The sequence below is a fragment of the Chrysoperla carnea genome, chromosome 3 (genome assembly GCF_905475395.1).
Source record: "Chrysoperla carnea chromosome 3, inChrCarn1.1, whole genome shotgun sequence".
Taxonomy (NCBI): Eukaryota; Metazoa; Arthropoda; class Insecta; order Neuroptera; family Chrysopidae; genus Chrysoperla; species Chrysoperla carnea.
Window position 1 is genome coordinate 53206302 of NC_058339.1, and position 26286 is coordinate 53232587.

Consider the following 26286-nt stretch of genomic DNA (forward strand, 5'->3'; position numbering starts at 1 on the left):
CTTCGACGCACAGTGAAATTGAAGTAATTTTAACTGTGTTTGATGTTTCATCAGGTGTTGAATGTATTTTACAATTATTTTACCTGTGCTAATATGAAAGCTAACTTTCGAAGAATAATATGTTAGTTTTTCTTGGTTACATTAAAATATACTATGAGAGTATAAGTTTTAGTCATCACTAGACGGATAGCTTATACAGTGGATCCAATTAAGTCGGTACCATATGGAAAACTGTTTTATTGTTTGTTTTATGAAAAAAAGTTATTCTTGATAAATGTTCTGCTTGATCTAGAACGCAATTCAGGTTTTTCTATTCGTATATTAGGTTTGTGAAAAAATTCAAATTTTCCCAGGCGTAAACTACCTTCACTTTTTAGAATATCAACAATAATTACTATAATAATTGAGAAACATTGATTTTAATTGAAAACTAAGGTCAAATATCTCTTTCTTCTAATAAACTCTTTCATCTTTGTATTACCTTTGATAATTTATGTCTACAGTCGACTTGTAGACAAATTGATATTACAAATTAATACTACATCAGTGCATCCTAGAATAAAAGTCGATCTGAAGACATAAAAAACTACCAATACTACTAGAGTGATACCCACCCGCTCCGCTGGGTTTAAAAGTAAAGATTGGTAAAGATTTCTCTCGCTTATCCCCTTTCTATAACACTCGAAATATATTAATGGTATGGATTGTTTTACACAGGTAAAATATATGTATGGTTTTCTATTTTAATAAATGTATAATAGTCGTAATTATTCATTGAGTATATCAGAAAAGATGGCCGTGAAATATTTTATATTGACTATTTTTACAGAAAACTGTAATTTATGTGTCACTATGTCACAAAAAATGCACGGATTACATATGCATCGGACTAAATTGGACACACTGTATATACGAGTGAAAACAATGGTTTAGGTGTTATATACTGTTTTCTTTAACATCATCAAATGCATTCAACTCTAATGGTATCGTATCGTTTCATCGTATCTAGAGCTAGTATGACCTTGGTTCAAGGAACTCAACTATTACTAATGATGTCTGTTCTTAATGGATGTTCCTTCATTCTAGTTAGCTCTAAGAGAGTTAGATTTAAGTATACGGGAAGGTCTTCAAGTAAGACCAAACTTTTTTTTTGTGTCTATTCCATAGATCAAAAATAGACTCTAGGCGAAATCGTTGTTAAAATGTTCTAAGGATGAAGTTTATGTTGCCATATATTGCAGTTAGTTATTTAAGATTAAAGCTGAAAATCGGCGGAATATATGGTGACATGAGCGATAAATTGATCGGTAGAAAAACTCGAATTTGTAAAATTTTTCTGCTTTATTATTCGGAATAAGAATTCAGAAAAAGAAGTATCTCCTCGTTCTCAAATTATCACTGTAGTTCATGATTGAATAGTCATCATTATCTCAACTTTTACTTGTGACTCAAAAGGCATCCAAAAAAACTTACAAAGATCCCATACCAGACATGTAAAGGGATTGAATTGCCTAATAACAAAAATTAACAATACTTATCATAATGTTTCCATGTTTCTACTTACTTATTTTTCAAAATTCTCTTAATAACTTTTTCTAACTGGCCACTGATTACAAAACACTATGGCTAAATCTTTCAAAATTTTCAATGGCACAGCGTTCAATGTATGATGAATAAATAAACAATTTGCGCAAGAATAAGATATTGCTGTGATCCTACCTAAACAACTTTCCCCGGTATATATTCTACTATAGTTTGTAATGTTTTATTGTTTCCGTTATAACATTATTGCTTATGCCCTTATATTCTGGTATATTTTGTTTCCCAATATACGAGCGTCATTACGATTTTTTTTGCACTCTTTCAAAAAGAAGTTTTTTATTCTTAAACTGTATTTATATGTATATGAAAACACTTAAGAATAATCGAATTTTATGAGCCGTTAATGTAAATTTTAGTGAAAATAAAGTTTTCCTCCTTTCAGAATAATTACACAATTAATATTGACTCAAGTTGCAATTATGATAAAAAATAGACTGGAATAATAAAATAAATCTTAAGTCTCAGCGGTGTAAACAGTCATTATATTTTTTTTCGAGAAAAATTATTGATTTATTTCCATGTTCAATTCTCTATCAAAATTATTGTTTTGATAGAGAATTTCTACGCTTGGTTGAAACAAAAGAAATTGATATTTTAAAACATACAATGGGAATTATCAAATTCCAGCATGAACAAATTTATAAAATCTTAAGCAAGAACAATTATAATAAGAACCAATATTGAACCCGAAAAAAATGTCGGCACTCCCATACAGATGCTGGATTTCACCCATATTCCGACCATTTAAGGCCTATATTTAATTTCAAAGAAGCTACTAACTCATTAGCTACTAACAAAGAATCAAATTTTGCCCACAAGGTAATTTGGTAATTTGCAAGAATTTCAATTGGTTTGAGCCCAATTGAAGAACTCAGACAGATACTTGAATACTTGAGAAAAAGCATTTTAAACAGCAATTTTTTTCAGAGAGGAAGGCATTTAATAGCCGGATTTTCTGTATATAGATTGTGGGTATGATGCAATGTTGTTGATAACTCAACAAGTTTCACGACACCCGCTCAACAATGTATACACGTGTGTCCAAGCCCTTATGTTTTCGTTGTACCTTTATTTGCAATACTATTACGCTGAGTTTAAATAAAATCAACACAGACCATAAAGTAATGCAGAAATTAAAAACTATGACTTGCAAAATTGATAAAATGTGAAAAGCTACAATGTTATGTCAAAAAAAAAATGCAATTCTTTCTTATAATCCCTATTAATAAATCAAATTGAAATATGGTTTTGTCACCAATACTACTACCTCGGTACCCTCGGTAAAAAAGAAGGGCGTTGGCGAATGTCTACTCATACACCTGTTTGAGGCGTTACTCCCAAACCGATGTATTAAAATGTAATTTTAAAATTTGAAAAGCGTTGAACGAAATAAATAAAATATGTGTTAAATAAGCTAATACCAGTCGAGGGTGCCTCAACGAGAAATTTGCATTGGAAATTGAGCCATAAATGCATTGATAAATTGCTGCGTTGAAGAAATTATATTAATAATCATCAAAAAAATAATTTAAAACAGCAAAATTTTTAACCTTTATTTTTCAAGAAACCTCAATTATTCCAAGATTTACACAAAACTGTCAAAATAATTGGGATTACATTTTTAGAAGTTATAGAGTTAGCCTTTATCTTTAGATAATCGATATGAGATTGTTTCTAGATCCGGCTCTGCCCGACATGCCTTCATAAAACTTTTATGTTTTATGTTTTCTTAAAACTTTCTTTTAAGTTTTCTTAAAACTAAAATATAGGTGTCTAATACAGAAAATATTTTAAATTAGAATTGAAGATCAAAAGCAATTGCACGCTATATTTTATATAAAACAATAAACTGATAAATTTTTTGTTTTATTTTTTATTATTGTTTTAATGCCCTGAATTTAAATTATTTTCACAAAAAAATAAATTAAAAAGTATTTGAGTAAATAATAAATATATTAAATTATCTTTAAATTATAATTTTAACAAGAAAAAACTAAATAAATATATACAAAAGTATAAAGCTGGCGGACATTTTTTGCCCTTATTTGCAACCGGTCAAAAAATGAGTGTAGACGTAGGTATGATACTCTAACTGACTTTAATTGCGCCAACAGCTTAAAATTGACGGATATCTGCTTTTTATCATATTCTAATAAGAAGACAATCGACTGTTCGACACTGTCGACTTTGGAGCAATATTCCACACAGTTATGAGTGTGTGGTTCGACACTTTTAAATTTGAAATTTCCAAGACGTTAGACAAAAGACAGCTTTATTTACAGGGTATTTTGTTGAATTCAAAAATTGTATTCTAGCTTTATACCTAATAACAAAAGACTTATTTGTTTACATTAAATGTATAAAAATGAATATTTTAAAAATAGGATGCAAATATAGAAACATCAAACAAAAAAGACGAAAAAGACTTCTTATTTTTTTATTAAATTGTCTTTTTTTGGTTAAATTATTCATTGATTTCTGTATGAAATCTAGATAGATAACTCTCTTATGAAAAATGGTTCTCTTTTACGAAAAATGGAATACCAATTAACTGCCAATTGAGGTATAAGTTGTAAATAGGAGTATTTTATTTTATTTAACGATTTAAGTGTACTGATTCTATTTAATTTCGATATTGTGTATTGGGAGCATTTTATACTCAATTGATCATCATGGATAAAAGATTTTTCCTTATAAAAAATAATATACTCATCATTGATCACATTGTATTTAAAAAAAACGATCATGATATGCAATAAGTTTCCATGCATGGAATGGGATATTATGAAACAAAAACTATTTGCCAAAAATAGGATCTAAATCTGCCTTAAACAATATTATTTGTTCAAGTTCGAAAGTTTAATATATTCATCAATGTTTGTAATAATATAAACTTTTGCCGATCTCTGTAATTTCAGGTAGAGCAAGTACGCTGTTCTTATTGAGAAAATAACTTAGGGCATCAACCAGTCAATATGATAGTCATATCGCCGATTTTCGCATGTTAAAACGATTTTTCCTATAGTAATATAGGTACTTATGTAAGAAGCCCAACAAACGAAAGTTAGGTTAGGTTAGGTTAAAGTGGATGTCCTAGGGTGGAACACACTTAGACCATAGGGTCCTTTGTGATACCGAAAGAAGTTTGGCCCTTCCCCGACCACTACTGCATGAACCATTTGAAGCTGTTAAAGTACAGTCTATTTGAAAAATAAATATCGATGCACTATGCATAAAACAACAAAAACTTTCTCTATTTCCCCAACTATAAAGCTGTTTTCAAAGTATAGGTAAAATAAACAATAAACTGTTCAACAACATACACAAAACACATAGACATATACAAAACTATTATTTGAAAATGCAACTAGAAAATGAATTTTCTATTATATTTAGAAAACACAATCGTTACAGTATAGTTGTGTAAGCCAAACAAATAGAAAATGGTGTATATATAAGGAATTAAGTTTGTCAAGGAAAATATTTACAATGATAATACAAATTGTATAGTTATGTATTGCTTTCTATACATAGCTAGCGTGGTTGTTCATACTTGTGCATGTTGCTGTTCGCACTTATCGTAACGAATAGATATGTAAGTTATACAAGTTGAGGTGAATATAACCTTAATAAGACTAGATGAATAACTTTCTGATTATATACTAAAAGCCAAACCTACTAAATTTTTTTTTTTTATCGTTTTTTAAGTCATATTTCCTCCGAAAGCTAACGATTTTCGAAAAAATATTTGAAGTATAAAATGTTAGTTTTTTATGGGGATCAATTTGCTAATTTAAAGTGTTATTCTATCTCTTATCTTTTAAGTGTCACAGACAGTCACACATTGCGGTCAAACTTATAACACCTCCCTTTTGCGTCAGAGGTTAAAAAACAGCAATACTCTATGGAATGACCAGAACATTAACAGCGTATTTTTCATTAAACAGTTCATTCATACATTTTAACAGTGTTGTTATAAATGGCTATGAACTCTTAATATTCCGAAAAATTGTTTTCGGAATAGAAATGAGTCCCGTTCTCATATACGACAGGTACAAATATAAGTGATCAATCATAATTATAGTAGAATTTGTTTTCTAAACTTTTTCTCATAATAAATATTTTTACTCTACTAATTGTCAGGTAGAGTTAAAATTAATTGTACAATTTATCGTAGGATATCAAGAATTTTACCATAAGCAAATATATATAATAAAATGTATAATATATATAAATACTAGCGGCCCCGACGGACGTTGTCCCGTAAAAACGTAACTCCAATTCATGAATACCTATACTACGTTTAGCCTGTCCGCTAAACCCATCCCGCTAAACCCCAATTTAACTCCTATTTATTGGAGTGGCCTGACCTTCGACCTTTGGCCTGACCTTTGATAGTAGAGCTCGCTGCGCTCGCATATGGCTCTAATAAATGCCTATTGACAATACCTGAATACTATTAAAAATACATAGTACACATAGTATACATAATGTGATATGATTTATATGCGCTCCCACCATTTAATGAAATTTCATTTTTTTGGTACGGAGCCCTCATAAACAGTTGTAGTGGACCGAATGGTAAATCTAAACCATTCTCAATCCCCTTGAACTCACACAAAAAATTTCATCGAAATCGGTCCAGCCGTCTAGGAGGAGTTCAGTCACATACAGACACACACAAGAAATATATATATTAAGATACACAATAAAATTCATAATATTTTTTAAAAAATTGGTTGTGATTTTCGACCTGGTAACAATTACTTTCTTACATAAAGTGAATACTATATGTACAACAATAAATGTAAAATGTATGTATGTTGTAGATATAGATACAACCCTCAACCCTCAAACAATTGTTAATACTTAAACTTACCCTTATATACTTGTATGTATGTTATTTGTTACACACAAAAATCTATACATACAGTGTTTTATTGGTAAATGTGGTTGTCTGTAGCTGGGATAGTGATTTATAACTTTTACTTTTTAAAAGCTTTGGGAATATGTTTATCAATTTTGGATCATCAATATGCTAATGTCCTTGGAGACCAAATTACTGACTTTATATACAATCTTCTTACATACTGTACTTCTTATTAAAAAATTATATTGAAATCTAAAAAACTTGTATTATTTCAATTTAAGACTATAAAGTTTGGTATTTTTCCAGCAATGAATTTTTTGACGGAAATTTCAAAACATTATAGATAAAAACTAGTGATACAGGGACGTAGAAAAAGTTTTTAATATCAATAAGCAATAATACCAAAGTAGTTGGACTGGAATTCATAAAATTAATACTTGAACTATTCAAAGCAATAATATCTAGTCAAGACACAAAATAATCTCCGTTCTTTTAATCTCCGTGGATATACAATTTGAATCACGAATTGAGAAGTTGGCCATGCCTTTAATGGAGTTGAGTTAACACGAGTCTACGAGTTTTTTGGCCCTTACCTTCACTCAGTGATGATGTCCACTCTGTGATCTTTAAAAGCATGGATATCCGTAGCGGGTGGCAATAGAAATACTCATAAAAGTTGTATGGTAGAATCCACATACAACAACATGTACTGCCTTTTATTTATTAATGTTTGTTATAGGTTTATATTAAAAGATATATTCGAAGAATTCTCTTTAATATTTTTTATTTCTGCCAATTATGACATTTATAATATTATAAAATAATGAGTATAGGCATTTAAAAATATATTATTAGACCGTTGGACAGAAAGAGTGCTTTGTTAAATAGTTTATACATTCTTGAAGCTTCGTGAATGGCTTCATTTAAGCGAGTCTACTAAATTCTTTCTATAATTTTTTTTTCGAAGTGCTGCGTTTTGAAATGGGAATGAGAACTGTATATTTAAGCTATCGGTCTAAAAACGCAGCGGGAAATATTTTGTCAGCAAAAATACTGCACCGATAAACATGTCGTACTTAAGTATTTTTGTTTTTGAATGGATTCATGGTTCATGGTTTTGCTTAACTGTTTAATAATTAAAAATATTATCAAGTGGTCATAATGGCCGAAAAATTGTATACCGCTTTTTTTCAGACCTATGGCTTAAATATAAAGTTATCATGCTCATTTGAAAACGCAGCACTTTCGAAAAATGTCGTAGAGAGAAGTTTTTTAGATTCGCCAAAAGAAACCATTCACGAAGTCTCAAGAATGTATTAATTATTTACCAAAGCACTCTTCATATGATTCATTAATTACTGCCTCTTTGTTTTACATTCAAAACACACTTTTTGTTACATATCCTTTGATCTGGATCCACCATTACCGTTGAATTTTTTCTTAGTTATGTATACTTATGCAAATATTGGTTCAAATTAATCAAAATTAACTAATAATTGATTGATTACGAATATATTCCCAAAACTACCTTGGATAAAAATATTCTTTTCTAAGGACTATTTATGCTTATATATTTACTTTCTAATCATTGTGTTGCCTGAAAGTTTCCTTTTTTGTACAGCAGGAGATCCAATATTGCCAAAACATTTGCTTAAAAAATTGGAAATTTGACAACGTGAGTTAGCGATACTTCCTGATTTAAGGCATATGATAATAAATTACGAAAACCAGCGATAGAGATATAGGTGTGCTATCTATTACCCAGTTTATTGAAAATTCGATAAAGTCATGCAATTCCCCGTGTTTAGAGCTTTTTTCTAAGCAACCGTTTGAGAAATATTCACTACAATAAATAAATATTCCTAAAATTTACACTAGACATAGATACACATCTAGAAAAGAACGCTTTCCAGGGTATAAATTTTATGTCATGCTTTATAACTTGAACCACCATATAAAAAATATTCAGACAAAAAATAATTAAAAAAATCCTTTATTTACTCCTTCTTAAATTTGGAAAGCCTACAAATATTCAACAAATTTTTGATGAATATCTACGTTCCAAAACATACAAAAAGTATTAATACTGATAGCCACAACAAAAATGTTCATAAATATTATGGGTATTCAAAGAATTCTAAATGTATGGTATAGGGTATATTAATAATAATAGTGGAAAAATACCCCCACATTGTCAATTATTTTCCTTCATAATTATTATAGCTATTCAAAACTAATAGCTTCCTGATATAATCTTCTTACTAAAATGAATGACATTAAGAATGACAAACATTTCACGTTTATAATATACGTGTTTCTATACAATATAGTTATTATTCTATCTTTATTCAATACATACAATTTATATGGAAAATAAACAAAGAAAATATTATTATCTTGAGTTGTTCAATAATAATAACATATATACAAAACAACAACAACAACAAAAATGATTCAAAATTTAATGAATACTGAATAGGTTTGTTTGCTATAGATGTATAGTCAGGGAACAACTACAACCAAAGTTCAAATAAATCTACTTTTAATAATGGGCCTTTGTACTAAAAGTTTTTTATTGCTTCGAAAGACGTTCGTTATCGATATTAATTTTTGAATAACATCAATAACTACGAATATGAAAGATTTAATGTACAAATAGAAAGGAAGGAAAACAACACTTGGTGACTTCATTGCCATAGAGACTACATATTAAAAGTTGCTTTTCAGGAATAAGAATTATTCAATTGCTTAAATCTTTTATTCTTACCAATCGATTTTAATTTTGATTTCAGATCTTGTCATCTTTTCTCGCATATTTCAAATTATAACGAAAGAAACGATGAAATTGGCATCAGGACAAAGGCTTTTTTCGGTCTTAATTTGGTTAACGGTCCTTGGTAAACGATTTTCATTCGAAATTGATTTTCATAAAAAGACAATTTTTAAGAAATTCTCTTTCATAAAAAATATCGTTTTAGAGTAAGTATTTTAAGAATCATTCCCTTGCATGCATAATTTTTTATCGTGGGGTCGATATTTAAGATATTTTTGCCAATTTGGGGTTAATGATGACATTAATTTAAAATCCATTCCAGATTATACTCGAGATAGCAGCTTCACGGATCTAAAACTTTAATTCTAATAAACTGACAACTGACAGCATCTCATTTTAAAATATATGAATCAAATAAATCAGATTTTCGTAATTTATGGGCAGAAATTCCCTAGCCGAAAGTTTGATCTTCCTGACCGCATTTAACTCCAGGAGTAGAAGACTCCTTTTGTGGTTTACATATTTGTGGCTCGGTAGCATAGCAACACTCTCGCAAGCCACAAACGTTGATTTTCCTGGAGTTAAATTTGGATGAAATGGAGTTAAATTCGACCAGGAGCTAAATTCATTTTTCCTGAAGTTAAATTCGATTAGAATTGGATGTCCTGACATATGTGATAAAATGTTAAGAAATGTAACTTTCTGACTAAGAGTTTCAATAAACTATTTCATGAGGCAACTTAAAGTTATAGCTTTGTCCGTTTTTCAAAAAAGAGATGCGAAATTTCAGAACAATGTTTCAGAAAATGAAATGCGATGAGGAAATGTTGATGATGATAATTTCAATATCAAAAAAGTTAATTATATTTTAAAAAAAAGACGGTCTTTGATAACCATACAATTTCTTGACTGATTTAACAATTTTCAAGAGAAAATTGGCAGAATAAATATACCATATAATATTGGAAAAAATAGAATGGGTACAAAATTCCTTTATGTTTACATTAACATCAATCCTCAAGATAGAATCTAATTTATATCCTAAAACTACTTTTAATACGCCCCTAATTTTAGTTTCTGCAATACGTTCAAGCTAAATCAACCACATGAATTGCACACATAAAGTGCAAATCGAAGAATATTTAGGGTTGATTCTTGGACTAATAATATATTACATGTAGGTATACATTTTTATATTTACAATATAATATGCTGTACGGTGGTGTTACCTTAGCTGCTGCTACTTCTTGGGTGAATACGATTTTGATTATGTTTGTAAATTGTTAAATATATTTCTTGTATAGAATACAAATGAACCTAAAAAAGCTCTGTAGATACATAAATTTCATATGATGAGGGTAAAAATTACAATGATCAATATTATTTCCTGGTCTCTATGTTTCTTTAAAAGTTTGCCTTTATTAATGCCTTAAAGCAAAAATAAATATATTATTTCTAGTAAACAAAAAACAGGAAATTATAAAATTAAATTTTAGCTAATTACCTTTTATCCTCGGTTTGTAGCAACGAGAAGAAAGTACACTGTAAAAGAAAAATTGATAATGATGAGTAATTTCATAAATTAACAGTTTAGTGAAATAAAAACATGAAATTCAAATTTTGAAATATTTTTAACAGAAGTGAATTTATTTTTCTACCTTTTGGAGAATCGACAAAGTTGAATCTGGGATTATAAATAAAATTGCAATTTTAACATTGACTAAGTTATCAATTGATGGTACTCGGGTTTGTTGATTTTTTGTTTTTACAAGTGCATCTCAACAAAACAAAATTCTATAAACATAACAACCAGCTAGGTCAGTATTAAACGATTGGTAAAAAAAAGTCAAAATGAAAAAATTTCCTCTCAAACTATCCAACAGATTTTTTCCTTATCAAATCGCAGGTATTAGAAAAAAAATTTAATCATTTTTCTACAATTTTTATTATGAACAAAGGGCTTTCATTATCACATAGATTGACTTTCCGTTCTATCATATGAAAACTCTTATATTCTACCGAACTCAGTAATCTCCAAAAACTGGCGAAATGTATGTTTAAGAAATATACGAAAATTTATTAGAGGTAATGTAGTAAAAAATAACTCACGTTCGTGTAAGGCAGAAAAAATAGCTCCGTCAAAATATGAAGTCAAATACAAAAGTACATACTTTCACCCTAAAATAAGGGTATATAAAAACAAGTGAAAATTAACATTCGACTGAGTTAATTGTTGAAATACTCTGTATAGATAGTATTGATCATGAGTGCTTGCATTATTTTTAATAAATTAGAATAGTTTGTTTCTTTTTCTTTAACAAGACATTTACAAAAAAATGTTCGAACGTAAGTTTTGATAGAGAAAATTTAATTTAAAATTTTGTTCTATCTCTTTCGGCTTACAAGATTGGGTCTGCTACGGACAAAAGAACTAATTGACCTTTGTTGCTCATTGACGCTTTGTCAGTACGGCACATTTTATGAAATGGACTAATTAAGTGATTTTATGAACACCTATCCCATAATTTTGTTCGTATCTTCAATATTTCTAAGCATTACAAACTTGGGACTAAAGTTAGTTTACCTTGATATATATTTCAAATATACAGGGTATAAAAAGGAGAAAGTATATTTCAAAATTTATCCTGACTCATGAAAAAAAAACAGTTTTAAATTGTATATTTACAATATGTATTCTACACCCTCAATGTTGTACAATATAAACATACAAATGTAAAAACTACCAAAGACTACCAATGTTGTTTACTTAAATTACCCTCCTTGATATTTTCACTTCTTATATATATCGAATAAATAAAATTATTTAACAGTTTCTAAGAAAAAATGTATATTTTTTCTTGTGTTACATTTTAAGAAATTTAACTTTTTCTTTGTGTGTCATTGTAAAATTTGAATAATAGAAATGTGTATGATATTTTTTATTTATTTTTATTATTATTAGGTTGATAAAAAAGTCAAACATTAATCAACACTTCTATCGAAATTTCGAAATTCAGTTTAATTCAATTTGTCAATTTGTGATACTCAGGAAACACAAGCATACATATAGGCTTGAAAATTAGCAGCGATATATATTTGCAGTACGTATTTTTTTAAGTTACAGTCAGAAATTGATTTTCTATTATTTTACTTAACTTAGGAATATAAAGTATATTCTTTTGGCTCTTATCAATGAAAAATATAAAAATAATAATAATAAAATTTGTATTTATAAGCTTTACAGTTTATTAATAATGGTTACAAAGTTTCTTAACAATTATAATATAAGTTAGTTATTTAGATATTTCAGAAAAAAGTTGTTGGTCTTTTTATAAAGAACAACTTTCTAATTTATTGAGTTTTCCTAGTCCTTACCATTTATGAATCAAAGTGAAGTTTTAATTTAATTTGAAAGCTTAGTTCAAATTCAATGCTTTCGTCAAATAGGCGTCTTTGAACCTAACACTTTCGATTGAAATACTATTTTACTTGATTGAATTCATTTTTCGATTTTCATGTTAGTTTAAAATACAGCCTATGTATCGTAAAAGTTTCTAATGTATTTCAAAACATGAGTAACCTATCTAGGGCAAATATACCAAAATAAAACTATTTATTTAATAAGAGAAATATAAAAAAAAAAACTAATATATACGATCGTGAATTAGGTTAGAAAAATTTAACCTATTTTCGTTTTCTGTTTTTTCGTATTGTATACAGAACGTGATCATTATACAATTGCGTATAATTTTATAAGTGTTATAACAAACAGTTTGTTCATTTTGTTTCTTACTGTTAAAAACAATACATACATGGTGGTATTAAAGAGTACTTCTACACAATACCTACAACCTACATACTATAAACCTTTAGTAATAGTATGTTATAGCATATGTAAGTATTATTATTTTAATACTTATAAATACCTTTACTTAATACCTGTTTAACACTGAATATATTCATTGTACAGGATGCTGTAGAAAACCTGAAAAATTTGAGGTATTATAATGAAACTCTTTTAAATTACTGTTTAAATAAAAGCTTTTATTTAGGTAATTTCACTTGCACGGTAGAAAAGCTGAAAAATTTGACTAAACAGATATAGTAACCGAAATTTTGTAAATTATTTTTTAAATAAAAGTATTTAATTTCACTTGTATGTATGTACTAGAATTTTGTAATCAAAATTTGATCCACTTTCCATTTTCCGACTGAGCTAAAGTTTTGCATATAAATCGGATGACATCGACAATATTTATGACAAGCATGATTTGATTTTCCCATCGCTTCCACCATATTTAATATACATACCTTTTCTTTAGTTTTACTATGAGCTACTCATAATTGACTATTTTTAAAAGCTGGAGACGCTCAATTTAAAGTATCAAGGATGATTCAGAGCGCCTCAAGCTTTTACAAATAGTCAAGTATGAGTGGCTTACAGGAAAAATTATTTATTTATTAAAAGTATTTTCATGAATTTTTTTTTTTTTAAGTATAAAAACCACCGTATTTGGCACTGAAAAACTTAATAATCACGCATAAGTACTTAATATTTTCGAATCAGGATTCCTTAATATTTTCGAATCAGGATTCCATAGTAATTTTGACGTAAAATTTTAAAAAATGGGATCCTCTTAGCGATTACATAGCTTTAGCTGAAATCTTAGAAACATGACAGTCGCCATATTTATTATAATACGATTCATTATTGTTTCGTACAAGCAGTATAATGAGTTTGACAAAGATACAAGATGTTTGTTATTCATTTTATCACATTATTGTTTTAACAAACTGTTCGAAACAAAAGGAAATTACATTTTAAAATGAAAAGGTGAAAATCCAAAAAATATAAAGTTTCATGAGATCATCTGCAGCCCATCATCGATTTTCCGTTTCATAGTTTTCAATATTGAGTTGTATACTTTATAACTATTCATGTATATTATGACGGTCCGTTACGGTAGTTGCCTGATGTCAAAACAAAAATGTATACCATGACAAAATTTGAAAGTGAAATTAAAATTAATTATAAACGAAGAAGCTATAAGTATTCAAAGATTGATTGTTCTTTGATCCAATCTGTTTTTAATAAAACTAAATTTTATATGGATTTTATATATATTTCTATGGCGATATCGGACAATAATGTCATTAACAAATGTCTTCCTCTTTGTTTAATTAGGAATTTTAAACGTTCATATTTTGCGTACATCTAAAGTTTTTCAAAAATCAACTTCAATTTTCTGCCCGTGCAGTGAGAATTCTTACCTGAAGTGAAAAAAAAATTAAGTCAACATGCCTTTTTTGGTCTATATAATTCTTTTATTAGTAGGATTTCATCCTGTAAAGTACATTGTTCGCATTACTTTTGGGTATCCAGTGTTTAAGTGGATCATCCTGTATTTACGTACCTATCTAATTTAATTAAAGCATATAGCATTTTCTAATTATTAATTTTAATATACATGCTTTATAAATGTGAGAAATATGCTGGAAAAGCAAAGCTGTGTTGAAGCTTTATTTATTTATAAGTAGGATTTTAATATACCTACCCAAATACTTGGCGATGATGATTATGATTAACGAGATTATTGTAAAATCTAATTTAGTAATAAACAATGTAAGTATCAATTATTTTCCGAAGCAAAAAATTCTGTTGACTTTTTAGCTAAATTTAATAATAAGGATTGATTCAAAGTCCGTAATATATTTAATATGCACTTGATCTAATCAAATATTAGAAACAACAAGTGAAAATAAATTATGTTTTTATTAAATGAGTTTTTATCTATCTTTTGTGAAACTTTTATCAAATCAAGATTTTACTTTATGTTTAGGTTAGATTATATTGGCTGTCCAGGAAGGACACACTTAGGCTATAGAGTATAAATCCCAAATTGTGATACCAAAAATGTGTTTTACCACCTTTCCGATGAAAATTTTATTTATCAGCTCCTCATTTTCAGAGGCTAAGTGCACCTCCTTCATTCATTTACCATGCACTACACCAGCCCATCACAACTATTAATTAAATTAATTTTTTGGCGACGGCGGAAATCGGACCCGCTACCCTAAACATACTGCGGGCGGAATTGGTTACGCCTTAACCAACTGAGCTAATAGGGTTGTTCACTTAATATAATTGAATAATAAATTTTTTTTTCTCGGGAATTTACAAACAAATCAATACTCATTGATATACTAGCTTTTTAAAGTAAAGAGGTACAATTATGGCTACTCTCCTCTATTTCGAATTTTTCGACCGGGAGCTATTTTCAATATTAAATTTTTTTAATCAAGTTGTTGAATCGACTCATAAGAAGAACATAAAAAACAAAAGAAGCAAGTGTCTGTCTATATATGTATATTATTATCGTATAAATATTGAAAGCCAATATCAATTTTTTAACGCAATATATTGACAATTTCTAGCTTTTTTTCATCATCATTTATTGTATTCTTGGCAAGAATGTATATTTGGAAAAAAAAAACAAATTGAAATAACTTTATACCATGTATAGGCTTTAGATAATTCAGTAGCAAAGATATTCTTATTTTTTAAAAATATATTATTTATTTGCTCATGTTATACCTATATCAAGTTTTGCTGCTAATAAAATACAAAAGTTCAAATAATCGTTAAGAAACGCTTTAAGGATTATACGAACAGATTCTGAGAAATCGATTGAAATCGTCTTTGAATTATTAAGAATTATAAGGGCCCAAAAAATATAAATACCAATCCAATTGACGATTAGTTTCAATTTTGACAGGCAATATCAAATGTCATCCAATGGATAAATGAACCTGATTTATGCATTTTTGGGTTACAACTTCATGTAAACAAAATGTATTTTTTTGATTTCGAAAATTGGGTCTTTTTAACGTTTCTACGAGGATTGGATCTTTAACAGATCAAATTCAATCGATATGTTGGAAGCCTGTTAATTGCAAAATGAAAGAGATTTTCGATTTTCTGAATTCACATACCAAAGATAATATCCCGAAGCTATTTCTCTAGGATATAAGATTTAAGATTTTTTTTTAATTTCAAAATTTGGTATTTTATAGCAAATTTTCCATGTTTTACAATTAAATCAATATAATAAGCTGATAATTTATTATTTCAATAATCCTGTAACATTATTACCAATTAGAATTATTTTACATATTATTAGATTTTACATTTCAATTCAAAAGATTATAAATTAATATGGAATTTATGGTAAACTAAAAGGTTTCCTAAAATAATAATAATTAATATGTCTTTTTCCAGGAAACTTTTTCCATTTAAATGATTTTCATTTATTACATTTTCAAATATTATGTAGATAAAATAACTATACTATATACTAAAATGTTTTAAAGTTTATCCTTTATCACAGTTTGTAAATTAGTTTATTATTAGTTTTACAAAATATAGATTATTGTGAAATTTGAATATCGATTTCTAAAATCTGTGTGTATTTTATTACAGTCAACAAGAGAGCGGGAGTTTAATTTAATACGGCCAAAAAAGCTTAGATTGCTTATTTACCTACAAGTTTGTGTGTAATTGATTTCAATGTGAGTTTTTTAAATATGAAAACAATTTTTTTATTACTAATTATAATTTGGAACGGAAAAAGGCATTTATTTCTTTATCAAATGTTAATTTTAATATTTGATGCAAGAAAGGACGCGGAGATTTTATATTTTACTGTCGTATTAAACCCTCACGATTTATTTCACATTGTAATGGAATTTATTACCTGAAATGCTTTTGATATTTCAATTACAATTTATTAATGGTAAAAAACAAATTGAAAAATGCCGATATGAGAAAAATTGATTAGCAATTTATACATATTGAAATATAAATTTATTATTTATGAATATAATATACTAGAGTGATACCCATCCGCTTCGCTGGATTTAAAAGTAAAGATTGATAAAGATTGCTCTCTTTTATCCCCTTTCTATAACAATCGAAATAATGTTAAGGATTATTTTACACAGGTAAAATATATTTATGGTTTTCTATTTTTTGAAATGTATAATAGTAATTATTCATTGAGTATATCAGAAAGACGGTCGTGAAATATTTAATTTGACTTTTTTTACAGAAATCTGTAGTTTATGGTAATGTCAAATTAAATTAATTTTTATTATTAATATATCTTTATAAATTATATCTCATGTGTTATTCTGATATATCAGCTATATATCTGTTCAGTTTTATTAAAAACCATTCACTAGTTTTAACGTGAAAGCGTAACAAACAAACAAACAAACATGCTTACTTTGGCATTTAAAATATATAGAAATTATGTAAAATAATAGATTCACTATAGGTTATTTCATTTGAACGTAGATATATGGCGTCGATTTTATTTTAACGATAAAATCTTATTCTATTCTACAAATATCAAACATATACATATAATACGGAATTCGTTTGCAAAAATAATGAGTAAAAAGCATTGCAAATCGGAATCAATAAACATAGAGGGTAAAAGAAGTAAGCTCATTTACTATATATTTATTATTCACATCAAGTTTCAAATATTAATGCAAATGTCTGTCATCGATTCTTATTCTTCGTACATTAATCTTTTCATAAAATAACTTCTGTGAGAAAAAAAAAACTATTACAAGAACAATATAAAAAAAATAAATAATTAAAATAATAAAAAACCCGGCCACGTTAAATTAAAACTGAAAAAGAAAGATACAAGTTCAATAGTTTATTTAGCGACTTTAACAGTCGGGATCCATTATTGGGAAAATTTGAGCCGAACTAGATTTAAATGGGCTCCTATAGTTAAATTCGCTATGTAAACTACTGAACTTGTTTCTTTCTTTTCGATTTTATTTAACGCAGTCGGGTTTTTTATTTTTTAATTATTTATTTTATTTTGTCTTCTTTTAAAACACGTATCCAAGGACACTTGAATTTTTAAGGCGAATATACCGATACCTTAACTGTCGAAATCCATCCAGCCGTTTGCAAGATACTAGATAATAAAGAAATTTACAAACAAATATACATACATACATGCAAGAAACGTGCGGAAAACATAAACACTCCTTGACAGTCGGATAAAAATTATTTAGTTTTTTAAATATAATTTATGTTTGTATACCCTAATTTATTTGAATGATTCGAATATAGATAGCATTACTCCATTATTTCAATGTCGAAATTGTGTGAAACGTTTAACAAGGGCAACGGAAACATGTCATGACTTATCAATCTCTTAAAATCGTCGTAAAGCAAGAGAAATCTAGCCAAAGACTTTCGTGAGAAAATCATACGTCAAAAGAGTTGCAATTGGAACACTCAATAACTTGGATTTTACACCACCTCATTGTTGAATATAATAACAATTCCTACGAAATTAACACAGATTTAAACAAGCCATGAGTAAAATCTAGTGCGGCCCTTTTGGTCCACACAAATTTCTTCCCTGCATAATAAAAAGTTGTAAAAATTAAAAAAAAAAATAAAACTTGACCAACTCGAAACGACTCGACCGAATGTTCTTAAACAAAATTCTTTTCGGATCATATTCCGTTAATACGCTTTAATCGACCCTCAACAAAGTCGATACCATTTTTTGTTCGCGCGATATCGACGATGAAAAAAATGACTTCGTGCGGAGACACACACACACATTGGTGTTAATGCTTTGTCCTAACCATGAAACGTGAAGATATGTTGAAAATTTTGATTTCAATAATCAGACCCATTAAACTAACTTCCTACACCTACTGGGAAGTTAAAAAAAATCTCTGAAGTCCTTTATAACGTATCTATATTAAAATACCAACAATTAATACGATTAAACCTATACATATACGTGAGTGGTGTGTTCTTAGACAACTATTACTTACATGTTTTTAATGATAAACTTTTTAATTAATAATTTCAAAACCAATTTAACCAACCTAATCTAACATTGTTTTTGATACAAGATATAATCAAAACCTTTAATAATTATATACTGTACTGACTGCTTCTGCTTGATATATAATAAAAACAGAAAACGACATTCATAAAGGAAAAACCATTCAGAATTTTATTGAAGAGAAGTGATGCATAGTGCGTATAAAAGTGGTTATGGTTATATAGTGTATAGGAATATGTGGTATCATCTACGTGTGTAGATTTAAGCTTCTTTTTAAAAAGCATATACATGTACTGTTTAGATATAGCGAAAGCCCCATTAATCGACATTATTTTAATTCGAAATATTTCCAAATATTTGATATGTTATTATGGTATTATATCATATCGATATGTCGTTCCCGAAAATATTTTGAATAAATATTAATTAGCATTGATACACGACCGATGGATTATTATGCACGTGACTGAACATTAAATTTCTGAAATAGCGATTGAAATTACAATTGGATTGACCCGTTGTATAAGATTTTAGACAGATATCGACAACTACACGTCCAATCGTCAAATTTAAGCGATTTTTGAAATTTTTAGGGCAAAATAAGTATATCGGAGAAAATCTAAAAAAACTGTGTTCAAAATTCGCAAAATCAAAAAGATATTGTATGTGTATATGCTTTAATATCGAAGCTAATCAGGATCTTTTTCGGCTTTGCTATTAATAATCTCATTTTTCGTTGTTTTCATGTAAAAATGTAATTTAAGCATATAATATTTTTAATCCGTAGCCTAAATTAATAAGAAAAACTGCTTCATTGCGTTCAATTACTCTCTTCCACGAGATTCATGTTAGGTTATTCATATAAACTTGGTTTAAATACTTACAAGATAATCTTTAAACGATTGTCTATACAACTTTATCAACTATACACGACTATATCGACATGGTCTCGTTGAAGCACTACACTAATAAATGATTTCTACTGTACCCATTTTTATACATCTATGCTGGAAAAATCACTTACATGTACATCAGTAGACATATAACTAAAAAGACTCCTATTTTTTTATGATTATAATCCTAATATGCGATTTGCACAGGATATAAAAAATTCATACACGCACTGATTTTACTATGAAATTTAGAGCTATTTATGGAGTCATAAGGAGAAAAAAATGTAGGTATTTGTTTATTGATTTTTATCACTTATTTATTAGCAGACATCACAACGGTTCTCTATTACTATAGTTAAGAGTTTGAGACAAAATGCATTTGCTGCCTTATTTAAATAATTTAATATTCCTACTAGAGAATATTATCTCGTCAGTCAAAATATTATATTTAAATATATACACTTTGACTTATACAGTTGAACTATAAGAACAGTTGAACTATACAGAATAACTTACATAAAATCTTACAAATTGTAATTTTATTAGGTAATATGTATCAACAGTAACGAGTAACGTAACAATACGAATGTAACGGGTACTGATTATATTAGTAATAAATACATACGGGTACTCAATTTTTCGTTATTTTTACAGCACTAATTCTTCCCGTGTAGACATAGTGTTTCAGAAAAATACAGATAAAAGAAAGTCAGTAAAAAATTTCCTTTGCAATTTTGGTTCCGACGTACCTTCCGACTTGTTGACGTATAATTTTGAAAATTTAATTTAATATAATTTGAGTAGCTTTCCGAGCATAAAGATTCTAATAATAACAATTAGACAAGTTGAAAATTGTGAAGTAGTTGGAAATAAAATTTACTTCAGTATATACTCTAAAATATGCGCTAAATTTACGTGAATCTTTGCGTTCAAAGTTATAAAATACAAATTAACTATAATGTTCTTTTACATCGAATTTCTAAATTAAAATTTCTAAATAATGAAATTACGCCTTCCATATGTCAATGTGTAAGCTTTCGAATGATGAACTCGTTTCAACATATCAAAAAATCACAAAAACTGCTGTAAATCGAAACAACAGGAAAATAAACTCATGAAAAATCGTCTCTAGGGGCATTACAATTTTTGGGGACAGCACAAAGCTTCCATTTCATATATTCTTAAAATCTCTTGAATCAGTTGTAAATTGTATTTACTGACTGAGTAAGGTAAGAGCATACTAGATATTACAAGTTTGTTTGTATAGCTAGGCAGACTGGAATGATTCGTTTAAAATATTAATCGAATCGTGAGAATAAATATAAAAGAGTTCAAAAAGATAGGAGAGGGTTTAATTTCATATAAGTTAGTTCTCAACCATATTCTTTGATTAAATACATACATTACCACTTTATATATTCTTTAAAAAATTTATTAGCTTTTTGTAAGGAAGTTACAGCTTTCAACTCGAAAATCCAAATCAACTTATACTATTACAATTAAAGATCCGATAATTCATAGAAGAATTAAAAGCTTAAGGGAGTCTATGAGACATCCTTTACTCAAATTTGAAATATGAGGTGCAGATGAACCATGAAACACAAACTTTCGAATTACTCAGTATAAGCCAAATTATAGAAAAAGCTTTTTTTGAACGTATGCATAAGTTCTAATGTTGTCCTGTCTACTATTTAATTTTCCAGCAATCAAATTTTTAAAAAATCGAAATTTAAGATTTCTTGACGAATATCGATGATTATAACCACCAAATAATATGTCTCTAGAGTTCAAATGACTATTGATGACCACGTGGTTAGTGAAATATGGGAAATAAAAACGTAGGAGAATGGATTTTAAATTTGAATTTCATTTTATATATCTACATTTCTCATTAATTAAAGTTGTAGAAAAGGGGATAATCCTAATATCGAATTGGCCATATTACCCATAAAAATGTAAAACTAGACTTTATACCATGACAAAATTTGAAACTGAAATTAAAACTGGTTCAAAAACGAAGAAGTAATAAGCAATCAAAATTGAATTCAAAGGTTGCCCATCTCCTATTAGCAAAACAAAGTTTTTTTATGTAATTTCTATGCCGATACCCACGTATGACGTCCCTAGTGGGTATCTTCCTCTTAGTTTAATAAGGAATTTTAAACGTTCACATCTTGCATACTAGTAAAGATTTTTAAAAATTAACTTCACTTTTATATTCCTAAAGTGAAAATTCTTCATCTGAAATGATAATAAAATTTATGCGTGATTCCCTATTTAATAAAAAATAATTTACGTAACCTGAAAGATGTGCCCTGTAAAAGATCATATCCATCACTTATTTATAATTCAAAGAGGTAGATAATAGGCAAAGAATATTTATATTTACTGAATGTTTCATGATATTTCTTTCAAACGTTATTATAGGGTTCAAAATGATTATAAATTTGAAATTAAAAAGCTTTTTAGGGAATATTAACAACCATATCTCAAATATATAAGGGGTTAGTTTAATTTATATACTTTAACTGTTTCAAGATGATCTTGAAAATTGTAAGGGTTATAAATGAGTTTATAATAAGTAGTGGTTAAAAGTAGTATATCAGTTTAAGTACCGGGGCTTTTTTAGGATATATATAGATAGCTAGTGGTTGTTTTCGCCGACAATTGGACACTTCTAATCAAAATTTTAACAAAAATTAATTTCAAATTTCATATAAAATTCTCGCAAAAAAGTAGAATTTGCAAATAGGGCATTCTAGGTAGGTTAGTTAGAAGATTAAAAGCATGTAACCTACAGTATGGTTGCACTGCAAAAAAGAGATTTAAGTCTAGAAGCTTTTCAATCATTTAGTAAACGGACGGACGGACGGACAACCGGAAATTGACTAATTAGGTGATTTAGTGAACACCTATGACAAAATTTTTTTCCTAGCATCATTATTTTTAAGCGTTACAAACTTGGGACTAAACTTAATATACTATGTATATTTCATTATCATGGTATAAAAATATATACAGTGTATGCTATTCAATTAACATTATTAGGTCACAACGGTGTTTTACGAACATTTTTTTTTTCGGACATTTTCATTTCTCTTTTGAAAAGTTCTTTTAAATTATCATGAAAAAATTAAAAATAAAAACAGTTTTATTATAAAACTTATATATGATTTTTTCATTTTTGTCAACAACAAAAAATTGGTTCAAAATCCCAATTGAGTATTTTTATAAATTCTGAAATGTTTTTTTACTTCTTTAAATAGTTTGAACTTTTCATTATCTCTCAAATAATATTTTTAATAAACTTGTTTTTTAACCAAACATATAAAACAGGTAAAAATATTTTCAATTATCCGAGTAATATAATATACTAAATTCGTTGTTATGTTTTAAGAAACACATTTTAGAAAGTTTACGACTAACTATTAACCAAATACTGTATATAACCAAATAAACGTTCTTGTATTCAATTTTCATGTGGTAATATATATATGGTGAGTACTAAGAACATTTTATGACCACACAAATAAAACGTAAAAATTGTGGTATAACATAAAACTTAAATATATGCAATCTTTTAGTTTCATTCATTTTCATTGTCCGACATGTAATGTATATAAAATGAATGAACATTTTTATCACTTTTAAGTCGTAAAAAAGAAACCTTTACAAATTGTGATAATAGGATTATTCTATCTACATTTCTTAAAAGGTTTATTAAATTTTTAGATTTTGTACAAACTTTAATTTAATTAAACTAGAAATCGTCAAAAATATGCTAAAAGCTGGGTCTTTCCGTTATATTTTTGATTTATAATTGAACAATAAGGAATTTTCTTAATTACGAAACACAAAAAATTAAAGATGTCAAATTATATTGTAACTATTTATGATGGTGCGTCAATCGTAAGAGATGGCTATAGTCTTAAGGTTGTACGGGCGCAAGCAAGTTTAGACTTGTGGTTGAAATTTGTTGTACCTTATTTTCAACTTTGATGATGAATTTTGTTATAACTTCACTACCTTGGTTTTCGAAATACCGAAAGCTAAATAATTAAACAAAATTTTCAATTTTTGATATCTTGACAATTTTTCCAGATATCGAAAAATTTTCTTCTTACTTTTCGTCTTACATGATCAAGTTATAATATAATTCACCATCAAAATTGAAAATATAAATTTTTTTAATTTGGGTCCCAATACCGTGTTTATATCTTTAATAGGTCGGGCACAACGGTTTTTTTTTAAATAATATCTTCCGTCTACCGTTTTCTCATGAGACCAATGATAAATATGCCTACTTTTGAAGTCATTTATTTATTTAAATAATCGGAAAACCAACCCCCAAAAATTTTAAGAATTGATTTGAACTTAGTTCAACTTCATATAAAAAAAATGAAGCTGTTACGCCAAAATTGGCCTGCCTAAATTATCATACGCGTGCTTCAAGTAAATTTAACACAGTCAATTGGCTATTTCCTGCTCGAAAAAAAGAACTACAAAAAGAGTAAGGAGAAATATTCGAACAAAATAGAAAAGAAATTCTAAGAAATTATAATAATAGAATGCGTAGACTCTTGAGAATCTAGAATTAGAATAAAGACCAAGAAAAATTAGACTTTTGAAAAAATAGACCCAATTAATAAATTGTCCTGGTCATGAAACGTAAGGATATGATGAAATTTCCAAAACCAAAACTATTACGGATTAATAAACTGTATATGTTTTTGGCATACAATTCAAGAAAATAAAATCAATTGAGTAAAATTAGAAGAACTTAATTAAAAAAATAAGTACTGTTAGGTGCTAACCATTAATAAAAATACTTGCATAAACACATTGCAACGCCAAATAAACAAGCCAGAATGTTGTTAATTCACTGTTAACACCTGTATAGTAATAATGTGTACATTTAAGAGTGGCCATAAACTATTTTAGACTAATAGTCATTTGTCTAGTCAATGTATACAATGTATTCAGAATGACCAAAGTGAACTATTTAAAATCCTTAAGCTTGTACGATGTCTTTAATAAAAACAGTTACTCGGGTAGTAGGTACGATAGAAGTCAAAATATAAGATCTGACTTTCATTTATTTCCAAAATAATAACCAACTATAACTTACCCGTAGCATTTGTTGAAAAGATTAAAGACCTTATCCAGTTAAAGAAAACATATCGTAAAAATAAAAACATCCAAACCCGAATAAAGATCAGAAACAAATCGGAAAATATGATTCTCATCTCACTTGTCCCGCAGTAGTTCTTATTGCTTACTAATGATTGATTATTTTCCTAAATTGAATTTCTGCTTACTTCATGCATAAATAAATTCGAAGTAGTTCGTTCAATACTAACTTAAACAAATATCCTATGTTAACCTATTGGATGTAATTGGTTTATCAAATAGATATTTTACATTGCTTGTACTGCTTACTAATACTACAAGTCGATAACTATTGATACTTTAATATACCTACTACATCTATAAGGTAAGATATAGTACCAAGATTACAAAATATACCTTGTCTAATGTCCTCAAAGATATTGATGTTTATAACAGTTATACCATGATGAGCATATATTTAATGTGAAGTGGAAATAACATTTTTTAGTATTTTTAAGTGCCAAATTTTTCTTTTATTGTATGTATACTTTTGTTTTTGTGTGGTCTAAATCATAATTCACCTAAATCGCTGCTAATTGGTGGATATTTCATTATGGTACATTTCAATTTTTAACACAACGTAAAATATCAACACGGTCAAGTTTCGCCATGAAGTAGCTCGGGTCGAACAAATTTGCTGCAGGTACCACAGATACATGATAATAGGTAAGCATTGAATCTGAAAATTTTTTTCTTTTTATTTAAAAGTAACCGTGTTTAATGATATCGTATTAATAGGGGGAAAGAAGTTTCGTTCATTTCAGATACCAGTGGAAACTGTTACTAAGCGTTCCGAAAAACAGGAGTCTGTAAAGGAAACTTGTAAGGTTCTTAATGTTTCAATTAAGATCAAAATTTGTAGAAAGTATTTGCCGGGGATAATTCTCGGAGATGTATGGTTGTAAACCATGGTACATTATGATCTTGTACCATGGTTCACACATCTTGTATCAGGTTTTTTATACTGAAATTCTCAAAAATAAGGATTAACAGAGACAATTTCCATTTTGATAAGAACAAAACGTTTATTACAAAAGCAAAATATATAATTTTTATAAATAATTTTTTTTGTAAATTTGGATTCTC

General features: G+C 28.0%; 1 protein-coding gene across 2 annotated transcripts in view; it reads right to left on the reverse strand.

The window, feature by feature from the left end:
• Window positions 1–10798, reverse strand: part of LOC123296596 (putative uncharacterized protein DDB_G0277255) — a 506211-nt gene extending 495413 nt beyond the window's left edge. For both annotated transcript variants that reach the window (XM_044878132.1, XM_044878131.1), the window contains exon 1: window positions 10750–10798. The gene's annotated coding sequence lies outside the window, so the exon portion shown is untranslated. The remainder of the gene's footprint in view (window positions 1–10749) is intronic.
• Between the last annotated feature and the right edge of the window lie 15488 nt (window positions 10799–26286).